The sequence below is a fragment of the Epinephelus fuscoguttatus genome, linkage group LG10 (genome assembly GCF_011397635.1).
Source record: "Epinephelus fuscoguttatus linkage group LG10, E.fuscoguttatus.final_Chr_v1".
In the NCBI taxonomy this organism is placed as follows: Eukaryota; Metazoa; Chordata; class Actinopteri; order Perciformes; family Serranidae; genus Epinephelus; species Epinephelus fuscoguttatus.
The window spans coordinates 18,800,138-18,813,169 of NC_064761.1; positions in this window are offsets into that span (position 1 = coordinate 18,800,138).

The following is a 13,032-nucleotide window of genomic DNA, read 5'->3' on the forward strand; positions in this document are numbered from 1 at the left end:
AAGCATAAGTGGTCAGTAAAGGCAAACAGTCTCTGAGAGGCTGTATTTAGATACCAACCCGATCGCCACAGTAAATATTGGCATTGTATGTTTCTGCAAACCATTTGTGCTTCTCATATGAAGCGTATATGTCGAAACCTTATGTTTCACTTTTCATTTTTATGTTGTGACAATGCTGCGGTCAGTGTGTGGTTATGTTTAAGCAAAAAAGAAAAAAAAAGAAAAACAAAAGCACATGGTATGGATTAGGAAAAAAATCAAGTTTTGGCTTTAAATACTCAGTTCAGTCGCCACAAACACAGCTGGAAATGTCCTGATGTCTCGTTAAAGATACCCACTTTTTACCCACCAACTGTGGTTTGCTACCGCCAGCTGCTTGGCAGGCGTCTCGCCTAGATGTCACGCCATTCACTAACCTCTCGTCCTCCTGATGAGAAACTCAGCTCAAATACATGTATTCTGAAATGCTTCATACATATGAAACACACAAATGTAACATATTCGTTGTTTGTAGACATTTTATTCTGGCGACTGGGCTGAAAACACTGTGGTGCTTTGAGCTAAATGCTAACATCAGAATGCTAAACAGTAGGAAACAAGTGTTGCACATCTAGCTCCATATGCATTTGTTTTTTATTCAGGTGATACTTCAGGCCTCAGTCCTTAACAGTTTTGAAGAACACAGTGCTAAAATATCATCTGAATAAAGACAAATGCATATGGAGCCAGTTGTGTGACGCTTGTTTCCTACTTTCGAGTCTACTCCCAGTGATCAGCACCTCATTACATTACTGGGTGTTATATTAAAATCAGCACGTTAACATTCTTACGGCAACGTTGCAATCATGTTTAGCAAGTATGTCTTCTATGTCTACTCCCCTGGTACTATGGAGGACTAACTTTTTCATAACTCTTCATAGTGATGTGAAACCAGGAACGATTGTAGTTTTGAGGGACTTTTTAAGCCCCTATTACAGAATACGTACTCTCCAAGCACAAGAGGAACCATGCGTGGTGTAAGTGTACGATGATTGGTTGAACACAGCCAATGCAGCAACAGCATCCTATAGTTTTAAAATCCTGTTCACTATGTAAACAACAGACAGCACAAAAACACAAACAGCTCATAAGAAAAAAAAAAAAAAGAAAGAAAACACAAACAAATGGTGTAACACTTAAATCCAGGTTTTACTGAGCATATATGTGATGGTGGAAATGCGACATGATTTTGACAAAAGTGACGTTGCTATGCAAACTGCTGGCCGCCTTACAGTAGTGGTTCCCAACTGGTCCAGATTTCTCCTCAGTCTTTAGTTCAAGGACCACACAGTTCAATACATTTAGCATCATACTTGCATTTGGCCATGTCATCGAGCTGGTTTGCTGTCTCTGTCCGTTATTCCCTCACTCTATAGCAGGAAATGGTACTTCAAAATAAAAGTGTGGCAGAAATTCACTGCACTTGCAAATAAAGTGGTTTTTTTTTTTTTTTTACAAACTTGACATGTTGGACCTTAGCCTACCATGTGGGAACCACTGCCTTACTGTGCATCACTGTAGCATTCCTATGGAAGGAGTGAATGCAAACAAACAAAACAAAAAAGGTATGTAGGTCTTAGGGGAGCTCCCCAGTAGGCCATTCTCCTCAAGGAGTCTCTCAGAACTATTTGGTCTGAAAACATGTTATGTTTACTATCTTAGTTTTGCTTGTTAGCATGCTAACATTACTAATTCACACACAAAGTACGGCTGAGGCTGACTGGATTTCAGTAATCCTGAACATATTTGGTCATAAACCAAAATAATGGACAGATTTAAATTTTGACCCGTTGATGGTAGATGCTAGATAAAAATTAAGGGATTACAGAAGTCAGTCGCATTCGTACTTTGGCGTTTCACTAAAACAAAATTTAATATAAATATTCACATGCAGGGCGGCACGGTGGTGTGGTGGTTAGCACTCTCGCCTCACAGCAAGAGGGTTGCTGGTTCGATCCCGGGCGTGGGAGCCCTTCTGTGTGGAGTTTGCATGTTCTCCCCGTGCTAGCGTGGGTTCTCTCCGGGCACTCCAGCTTCCTCCCACAGTCCAAAGACATGCAGATTGGGGACTGGGTTAATTGATAACTACACCTACGGATAAATTGTCCGTAGGTGTGAATGTGAGCGTGAATGGTTGTTTGTCTCTATGTGTCAGCCCTGCGATAGTCTGGCGACCTGTCCAGGGTGTACCCTGCCTCTCGCCCGATGTAGCTGGGATAGGCTCCAGCCCCCCCGCGACCCTCAAGAGGATGAAGCGGTTAGAAGATGAATGAATGAATGAATATTCACATGCAGTAATTAAAATTAACACAGGGTGGAACGTTCATGTGTGAAGGGCATATAGGTAAGCTCCAAGTAATGGGAATCAGGTATGTGGAACAGGCAGCAAACAGTTTTTGACCGTGTTATGAAAGCATGTTGAAAAGCATAAAGTACTGGCGTGTAAAACTGAATTGCTAAATGGAATAATGATTGCATGGAGAATGCTGTCATCCCTCTCTGTTATGGTGAGCATGTGTATAGGGTATTGAGAATAACTGGATCGCCAAATCCAAATGGATAAAGCGCACTGGACACTGGGCAATTGTGTAATATAGCATAGCTCTCATGCTATTCGAATGTTTTGTTGAGGATTTTTCTTTTGAATTCACCTCAGTAAGGTTTTGATGCATTCAGTAATGTGCGATAATGTTACCAGTATGCAAATAAGCATATGACATCATCTGGTGACTTTTAGCAGCTTTTGGAGCTAGTGTTAGCTGCTTTTACTTGAGAGGAGTTGGCAGCACTGGTCGTTAGACTTCAACCTCTGGAGACCATGAAATCTGGACCTTTCCAAAACCTGTGGGCATCTATCACCCAGTTTACCTAATTTGGTAAATCTACTAAAACAGCTCAGTGGTTGGTGCCCAGAGTGAAGGGAACACATTATCTGTGTTGGAGAGCAGCCTTTAAACCATCTGTGTATTGAACAACCAAACTGGCAGATAAGTTCTTACATCAGAGGTGATGTTGGCACCACTGGAGATTCAAGGGGAGCAGTGCAGAGTCATTTTACAGCTGCTTGTTCATAGCAGCAGCCTTCAACCATGGAGAGATACTGCAGAATTATATACCAACGGTCACCCCAAAAACTTGTGTAATCATAAGACAAGCCCAATTCTATTACAAGAGTCTCTCTCTCTCTGCATTTTTTTTAGTAGCAGATGGTGACAAAATCTGTTTTCTCCTGCTTTGAAATCAAGAGATGGACAAACTTCAACCATCCATCCGTACTTTCAAAAATAATGCCACTGCCTGCAACTACTTGAGATGTTTGTGATGTAGAACTAGAGATTCATTTCCCACTCAGCATCAGCTGAGTACTTGAAATGAAAATGAAAATGAAGAATAATCTGCCCACATACGGAGGTGTAGTAGTGCTGCAATAAGCTGACACTAAAAACAGCTCCATGTTGTGTTTACACTCGCATTAGTAATGCCAACTTAACAATAGCAAGTCTTATCTCAGTCAGAGTTAAGGTGATAACCTGTGTAAACGTGTTCCATCTGGCACAAGAACACATTAAAATGAATCTTGGAGTAGATTTATGGATAGTTTTTATAAGGCCTGGAGCTGTGCCATCATCTTCCACACAAAGTTTGTCTGCAGTTTAGTTCAGCATGTTTTTTAATCACACATATCTGTTTACTTCAAACCCTCTGCAGCACTGCATGAACTTGCTGACCGCAGATTTATCTTATCTCTGTATAACCAGCAATGACAACAGTAAATACATTCAGTTTCACTTTTCACAAGCAAGACAAGCCATGATTAAGGACCATTACAATAAGGACTCCAAAAGATTACAAGCTCTAAAACACAACTGAAAGCCCCAACACGGATGTTGTGCTTCAATAGGTTTGTTGAGAAGGTTAACAAATATGAAAGTTCCAACAATGTGAAGGTTCTTAATCCTATGATGGTTCCGGGATAGGAAATGGGTAAAAAAAAATAGCTGGACACTTCCACGTTTCTCGTGTTGTACTCTTCCCATTTGCCTTCTGTTTACCCTCCCACATTACTGCTGAATGTAAACAGACATGTCACATATGTTCCATGTTAAAGACTCAAAGGATGGTTCTGCTATGTAGAAAATCATCTGGGATACATTTTGAGTTTGTGTTTTCTGTGGGAAGTGCCCACTAAATCTTAGGAGTTTGTAGGAGCAGCAGTACAGCTGTGTCATCTGCCTCTTTCATCTTCTCGCGTCGATGTTTTGATAAATAGATGTTTCAGCAGAGCCTCATGTTTGGTTTCACATCTGGACTGAGGTGCTGTAAATGTCACGTAAAAATACCAACAACTGGGGATAGCCTATGTAAGATGTCTATGTCATTAAGAGCAGCAAAGGCTAGGATTGTCAAGGGTCAAAGGTCACAGACAGCAGATTGAACAAATGAGACTCCAAATAGGATATCTAATATTAAAAGAATGATTGGCACATTCTCAAATTGACTGATCGCCATTAATACTGTGTTATAGTCCAATATTAACTTCCTTTTATCTCCATTTTGGTCCCTACCAACTCCTAAGGGAAATATCTGGCTCTTTATCTTCTAAGTGCTCTTATATGTTCATTATGTTCACCAGCTAGTCACAACCCTTGTCTGTCTACTGTTTGGTTTGGGACAGGTAGTTTATCCAAGGTTTTTTGCTAAAAGATAAAACAAAAAAAGTAGGAAAAAATAGCTGCCTGCTCTGATCTGGGCCCAAAAAAATCAGGCACGACCCTCCATAAACAGTTGCTGTCCAAGCCCGAACCATTACAACTGTTTGGCCCCATCCCCATTAAAAACCTTAATTTCTACTAAAGACAAAGATGTAGGAGCACTGCTGGGCCTTAGTAATTGTCACATACAGGTGCTCTTTGGATACGTCAGGTGAACTGTCTTTACTCCATCTTGTGAAGGGCTCATTGCATGAGTGAAGTATACTCTCAATCAAAAAAATTAAAATGCAAGGCTCCTGCAGAAACAATTCAAGACACACTGCAGGGTTTATGCAAAAATGAAAATGCCTTTATTTTACATGGCAATACAGATGAATATTGATGGAAAATTTCAACTCTGTTGAAAATGTACTGCATAAAAATGTACTGTATTATATTTTCTATAGGATATTATAATACATTTTTTAGGGCTGTCAAACTTAAATTAATCTAATTCATGACATGCTCTGTGATGAATAGATCTAAATAAACTTTCAGTTCCATTCAATTCAAATTAATTTTGGCAGTTGTGTTGTAGTAAAGCTGTTGGATTTTGGACACAATTGTCCCCGTGTCTTCTACCACCGAAACTGGTCTGCAGTCCACTGCAATCCATTTGCAAGGGAGTTAGTTTGTCGGTCACAGATAGACTTACACAGTTTGCGTCTGAGTGCCTGGTCGAGTGTGGCTTAACGAGGCTGACTGCTAGCATTAGCATCAGATGCTGCACTAGCTCAGACCTCAGGTTTTGCTGCTAAATTCTTTGCATTGAGGTGATATTTTAGGCTTGAAGTACTCAAATTCCATACTGCAGAAATTGCAGAAAACAGTTCTGTCTGGGCATTTTTTTAAATGTAGATGTTCCATTCACAGGGCCAAGCAGCATCTTCTCGTTTGCCTCCATCATGTGACAAAGCCACTGAGGTCAAAGGGCACCACAGAATGCAATTAACCAGCATTATTTTTTTTTTACAGCATTATTTTTTCAGTGATTAATTCTAAAAAATAACGCGTTATTTTGACAGCCCTAATTTTGTTTTACACATAAACATGTTTCCTTGCACTATTTCTACTTCTTCTTCTTCTTCCTTGTATCAATAGTCTGTCGTCTTGTGCTCTCTCTCAGTTGCTGTCCCCCCTCTTTCTTTTTCTTTCCCATCTGACTCAGTCCATTTAAACTTCCAGTTAGTAAGACCAAAGTCAGTAAGATTTAACCTCTGGGCTTCAGAAATGTTTCTACAAAACTTAATGGTAATCCAATAGACGCAGAGATATTTCAGTCTGGAACGACTGATTATGCTGCTAATGTGGCTGCTAGTGCAGCTTTAAAGGTGGGAGTCATCTTAGGAAATTTCTTTGCAAAACAAGACAGAGCCGCTGATATTCATAATGAATTTTGGGTGGTGTTGTGTTTTTGTTTTGAAGTGCTGGAATTTGAAATCTTTGACATATCTCTGTGACCCTGAATGGGTAATTATAGTGCTATATGAAAACAAATGAAAGACAACTGTTGATGAGATATAAATCTAGAGTCTGTCTGTCATCACCACCTCATGACACCTTCATTTAAACGGATATGGTAAAACTGGTAGAGCGTGTGTTTACTTCCTCTCATCAAGGCAAGCTGTGGTTACAGAACAGGACAAAATGTACAGCAAATGTTTATCCCCTGAAAGTCACATGTTGAAGCTGTCGATGTGAGCCCCAGTCAGGTCACAGCATGCGTGTTCTTTGCTCACCCAAAGATTAAAAATAGAGCCTGTGGTTTGGAAATGATAAAAGACACAGGATGTATTTGACTTCAGGGCATGAACAGAGATACAGGGACCATTTAAATCCCCTGTCTTCTCTTTATCTAGCTCTTTGTTTTCTCCTTCCTCCACAGGCTGTTTAAATTTCACACACCAGTCAACTTTATTGCTCTGCAAAGCTGAGTTTATAACCTGCAAGCCTCCTACAAGGTGGAAAGCACCTGAGATACTGCACATAAAAGCCAAGGTCAATGAAAATGGCTTCATGGATTCAAGGTACATTACAGTAATACAGTTACGTAACAGTTGCATTAAATCAACATTAAAGAAGTGCAAAGGACATGACACCTTAAAAGGTATTTTATAACTGTAACAATACCAACTTTTGAATGATGCATACACGGATATGACTTTTGCATTCAAGAAACCTGAGGATTTGAAAAGCATCTACGACTGTACTGAACAGCTGGCTGTTCAAATGAACAGAGCTGAGCTGTACCCTCGACACCTACTCATGTTTGGGTCGTGTTCTGTCAAAACAACAGCCAAAGTCATTGAAATTCAGCATTTGAACAGTGACTTGCGCCATCAGACACCGATGAAAAAAGCTATCCTTTAACATCGGCATGATATGCGGCTGTTTGCCTTTTTAGTTTGCCAGCGCCCAGCGTCAAGGCAGCAAAAGTCTGAGTGGGAAGGGCAGGAGGGATGGTGGACGGTTCCAACAAATCCTGAGTGCTGTTCGTATCCCATAAGATTATAAGGCCAAACCCTGTTCTTTTTTCCTAAACCTACCCACATGGCTTTGTTACTTAAACTCAACCATGTGCGTTTGTTGTTGAAGGAGGAAAAAAAGTCAATATGTGGTGTTGTAATGACATAGGGCATTCATTTTGAAAGAGACTGTAAATATTAAATTTCCTGTAAAAACGGAAGTGACATTAAAAGAAGACAATGCATGTAACAGGCAGAACTTGACTCGGTGTCCCAGAACGTCAACAATCTATGCACCCACTGTACATATCTGGACATGAAAAGTCCATAACCAAACATCATTATGTGAGGAGGAGGTTGGAGTGAGAATGTGCTGGTCAAAGGAGTCTGTTGTACCAGTTACGCTCCTTTCCAGATGTGACGGTTTGTTTGTTTCTTTGGATCCCCATTAACTACTGCACTACAGCACTAATACAGTTTCCTGGTCTTGCTGTTAGACTTGATCAAAATATTTGGAAGAACAACTTGCAACACTGTGTTGGCATATCTTGGGCTGTCCAACTGTCTCCCCTTTCTTTTTGGTAAATTGTGGAGTGCCCCTGGGCTCAATACTGGGACCTTTTTTTCTTATTCTATATGCTCCATCTTTAACTCTTCCAAAAATAATGTTAATACTCGTTATATTTTTTTTTACCAAGTACATATTGATATAATGTAATCACTTATTTGATTGAGTTCAGTTGAAAATGTGTTTCCAACAAGTGAATCATTACGTTCTTGTACTACAGAGAACAGAGTTGTTCAGGGTGAGTTGAGGGCGTCCTGTGTTTCAATGGATTTGGCCAACAGAAGGATTAAGTGTGAAAAAGATTGTTGTTGCAGTTAAATTTAAGTTAGCAAATCAACTTTCTGTCAACTTTTGGAATGTTTAACTGAGACCATGATTGTTTGCTAACCTTGCAAGTTCTGTGAGTATCTTAACATCAGCATTAAAACATTTATGAGCAGGTATTGCATTGATAGAGCAGATATCAGAACAACAAACATTTTGCTGATGAATTCAGTAACAACATTTTGACTTGGTTCATTTATAGTATTTCCTCATTATGTTGATAAAAATGTAATGAACAACCTGGAGTCACACCTCTATGATCCATTTATCCAAAAAGGAACATTAACAATGCTTCTCTGTGCCGATTTTGGCAGTTTTCACAGATAAGAGTCCCATGGTAGAAAAACAGACAGGAATGAAAGGGAAACCTTCAGCAAAAGTGTGAACAAAGTTTTAGTAAAACACCTTGTGTCAGCAGTGCGAACCTGGTGGCATGTCTGCACACTGAACCTCCCACAGTTTCTCAGCAAAACTTCACAGTAACACAGTATATTTGGCTGGACTGACATTTACACAGGCCAGTACACAGCTGCACGTGGACACGTAAATACTGAGTCATGAGTTGGGGATGCAACGACCAACCCCTCCATCACACCACCTCATCCTACATGAGCCAATGGGAGAAGCACAGCACACCTTTGTGCTCTGGTTTCCGGGATCTGCACATACCAAGACTGCCTGTGGTCAGAAAACAAACACACCCTGCAAAAATATATGTTTAACTAGTAAAATACAGAGTGAACTGTCAATTTCAGTAATTGATTATAACGCTAAAAAAACTTTAATTTCTGAAACATGATGATTTTCCTGCAACTTCCTCACAATTAATTGGGAGACATGTTGTGTTTAATATAGGATTTCTGCAGGTTTATGAGGATCAAACAGCTTTCAGTCTTTGCTGTTAGATTTCTTTAGCTGCCTTGTCTCCAATTTACTAGTCTTGCTCACCAGACCTTTCTCAAGAAAAGAAAGGTCTGGCTGGGCCGACTCTCACTTTAACATTGGAGAAAAAAACGCCCCGGCTGCTTGTATTTCTTTCAACCAATCACAATCGTTCTGGGCAGTGCCGCAGCAACGGTGCGCTTGCAAAAAATATTGCCAAGAAACAGGTTTTGGTGTAACACACCCACAAAAAAAACTCGCCTACAGGACGCAAACCATGGCAGAAAAATGGCTACATCCCTGCAAGATCAAACACTGCAAAAGTCAGTAAAGGACGTGTTGAAAACGGTTGAAAACTGCTACACAACCGGAGGTGGTAGGGTGGGACTTCAGCAGATGGCTCGTTCCACCCAATGAGAGGCTGAGCTGATCAATGCAGCAGACTTCCGCCCACTCAGACTAACAATTTACCAAAGATGCTGTCTTGTTCTTGTTCTTTAGTGCCATGCTACCCACTGTGGCAGAGGTTTTCGTTTGTCACATCACAGAAAGACAATTTTTGAACTTTTGCTTTGCAGAAAGGTAAACCAACATTGTGAGATGGGGGTGGATGCTTGTCACTGTGGAGAAAAGTGGAAAGAAATATGAAGGTGTAGGCAGAAATTATGGGATTCATTCCCTCGTTAAATGCAGCTTTTGGGAAGAAACACTGATTATCAAAGTCAAACAAGTTGCCTACTTGCAGGAAAGCGCAAAGACCACCAATGTGAGTCAGTTACTCGAAATGATTTTCCCTCAGCATAAATGTTAATACATATTTCACTACTGCTAGATTGGTTTTGACCACAAATGGATTTTCTGAAATTCAGCAGCTTTAGCATTAGTGGGATGAGTGTGCGTCACATCACAGGCTGGTACTGCTGTTCATTGCGTCTATCTTTTGCTGCCATCTTAATTTGTTTACTTTGTCGGTATGTCAGGAGGACAGAGAATAAATTTGGCCCAATCTCAGTCTTCACCCTAAAGCCTAAACACTGACGTAGCCTATGTGCACAGCTGTAGTGCCTCAGTGTGTGAGTTGCTGAGGTCTTGAAATTGTATAAAATGGAGGAATGGGACACACCATGGTGACATTGCATGTTGCTTGAAAACAACACATCAACACTGGAGATTGGGATTGGGCCTTTGTGAGCTCCATATCTGTACAGGAGCACAGAGTACAACAAGACCCAGTGACATGGTGAAGGAAATAAAGAAAAACTGAACCAAAAATGTGTTTTCTTTTTACCTTCAAAGCATTAACACTGACAACACTCCAAAACAACTGCTAAAAAAGAGGTTTCATGCATCATTTTCTAAAACCAGATGAGGACTAAAATCAGGGTCAGGATCATCATCTTGTCCTGCAAAGATTTTCCAATAAATCTGAATTTAAACCGGCAACTTTGAAGCCATGAACCTGCTTCTCTGAGCTTTAGATCACTGCTGCCATAAATAAGTTTTCTGTGGGAAAGGACACAGTAAGGAGACACAGGGGAGAGACAGTAGCATCATTTGGGATGAACTAGAACATAGAAACCAGAGATTACGTCACACTTAATACATTTGTTTACACTGTCCTTGTTAAGCTCTTAAGGTGATATGGCATGTGTATTTCATATATATAAAAAATATATTTTCACTTACTTATGAAAAGTTGAGTTGAACAATATATTGCTGCTCTGCTTTCAATCAGCCCATCTAAAAAGATACACAGTTAAAGTGCACAAACAGAAAACATAAATCTAAAATATTTAAATTGTTCATCGGCTGATACCGATCTACTCAACCTGAGTCTAAACCAGAAGAGGCCATAGACAGGAAAGTAATTAAACAATTCACTTTTTGTTTGTTTGTTTGTTTTTGGTTTAAATTCAGTTCATTTCCAAGTGTCGTTTTAGACCATTAACATTATTACTTTAAGAAAACGTTTTCTTGTTTCCTGAAACATTATCTGATGGCAGCCTGGGGAAATGTGGAGAGCTGAATTAAATTGTCTGTAACAGAACATCTCAAGTAGACAAAACTTTTTCCTAGTGTTTTAAAAATACATGTAAAATGCTTTGTGCATTAGAATCATGTGGAGGAGACATGCCTAGAAGTAGTGGTGGACAAAGTACACAACTCTATTACTTGAGTCAAAGTATAGATGGTCCTGGTCAAATATTACTCCAATGCAAGTGAAAGTACTGGGGAACTTGCTTTTAACACTGTTAGTATTCAAAGAACTTTTTAAAGAAAATCAAAATGCAGTGTTCTACAAACACACACACCACTGGGTCCTACATAAATCCACAGCTAAAGTTAATTTCTAACAGTGTACATCAACTTTGTGGGCAAATCCATAAACAGTCATTTGACACAAAAGCACAAAATTTACAACAACTACAAGCACTGACAACTTTGTTTGAAATATGAATCTGGAATTAAGCAGATGTTTACATACCTCAACATGCTTCCCCAGGTTGGATGGTGAAATCTTGTAGGCTGTGATGAAGTTTGCGTGCAGTAAACAGAGCAAACACTGAAAACAATATGAATCATTCTTCATCTCAAAAACGTCACACATGGACTTGAGGTATGGCCATGGGTGATCTGACAGGGAATCGTCATCATTCATATAACTGACAAATTTCATACATTTAATCATGACTTTACTGATGTATGTGAAATAAAAGGAAGTGAATCACTGTGTTTTATGGGAAAGAGAAGAAATAAAGCTCTAAATCTCACTCTCTCGCTCCCATCCTTGCTCTTTTCTTAAATCTCCCAACTCCCAAATTTGTCTTTTAATCTAAATCCTATTGACAGCGACAACAACTTTGTTTACATGGGGGCCCTTCCCTCGATAAGTCTTTGTTTTACTTACCCATAAAGTCTGACGTCAGAACCCAGGATAGCCTTTCCTCCCGAGGGACGACCATAAGAGGATGAGCTGTGAGAAGTGAACATGGAAAAAAAAAGAAGAAGAAAAGAAAAAAACACACACACAGAAAGTTTCTGTGCTCACTTTGTTGTATGTGTTATATAACCTATAGAGCTGGCGCAATAACTAAATAATGTGACCACAAATTGACCCCTGTGGGATACCATAGTGAACATCTGAAGTACATGATGAGAGTGAGACAAATTGTCCCCCTGTTTAGCAGTATACAAACATTTAATAACTAGCACACTATAATGAATTTGAAAGCAGATATGTGTTTGTTAATGAACAGTATTTGTCAGCGATAAAAACTTCTTCTAAAAACTTATAAAGACATATTATTAAATTATTTCATATTATATTATTGTGTTTATACATCAGCTTCCACTAATAGATGCTCACAGGTAAAGTTATAGTTGTTAACAAATGCATTGATAAACACTTACATCGGCTTACAGTTACATTATGGTGTTTAAACTGTTTATTACACATTTATATGCTATTAATAAAAGGTAATAGGAAAAATTATATTGCTGCCATTTTCTTTGCTATACAGTTTTCTAGGTAATGCTTTTAAATGATCATTTCTCCGCATATGCAGTGTAAAATAAATATAATATAAGGGTGCTTTCAAACCTGCCCTGTTTGATTCGGTTCAATTAAACTCAAGTTTGTTACAACTGTTACTTGTTATTCAGCACATCCAATGCATCAAAACATTGTTTTCTCGTTGGAGCTGTGCCTCGTATGGTTTGACTAAAATGAACAATCATGGCAATATAGTCCACGATGACCAGTGCTGAAATCAACCCGCGTAGTTGTCTCTCCATTGTGACATTAGAAAGTGTCACATTTATCTTGCAAGTGTACTCTTCTTCAGCGTTTTGTTTACTTCCTGGATTTTTCCCGCATGGAAATTCTGACCAATCAAGAGCAGCTTTCCCACACAAGCCATTTTATCTGGTCCACTTGTAAATACAGCTGTGAGAACACGAACCAACTCTAAGCAATTATGCAACTGTGTAACAAGTCCCTGAT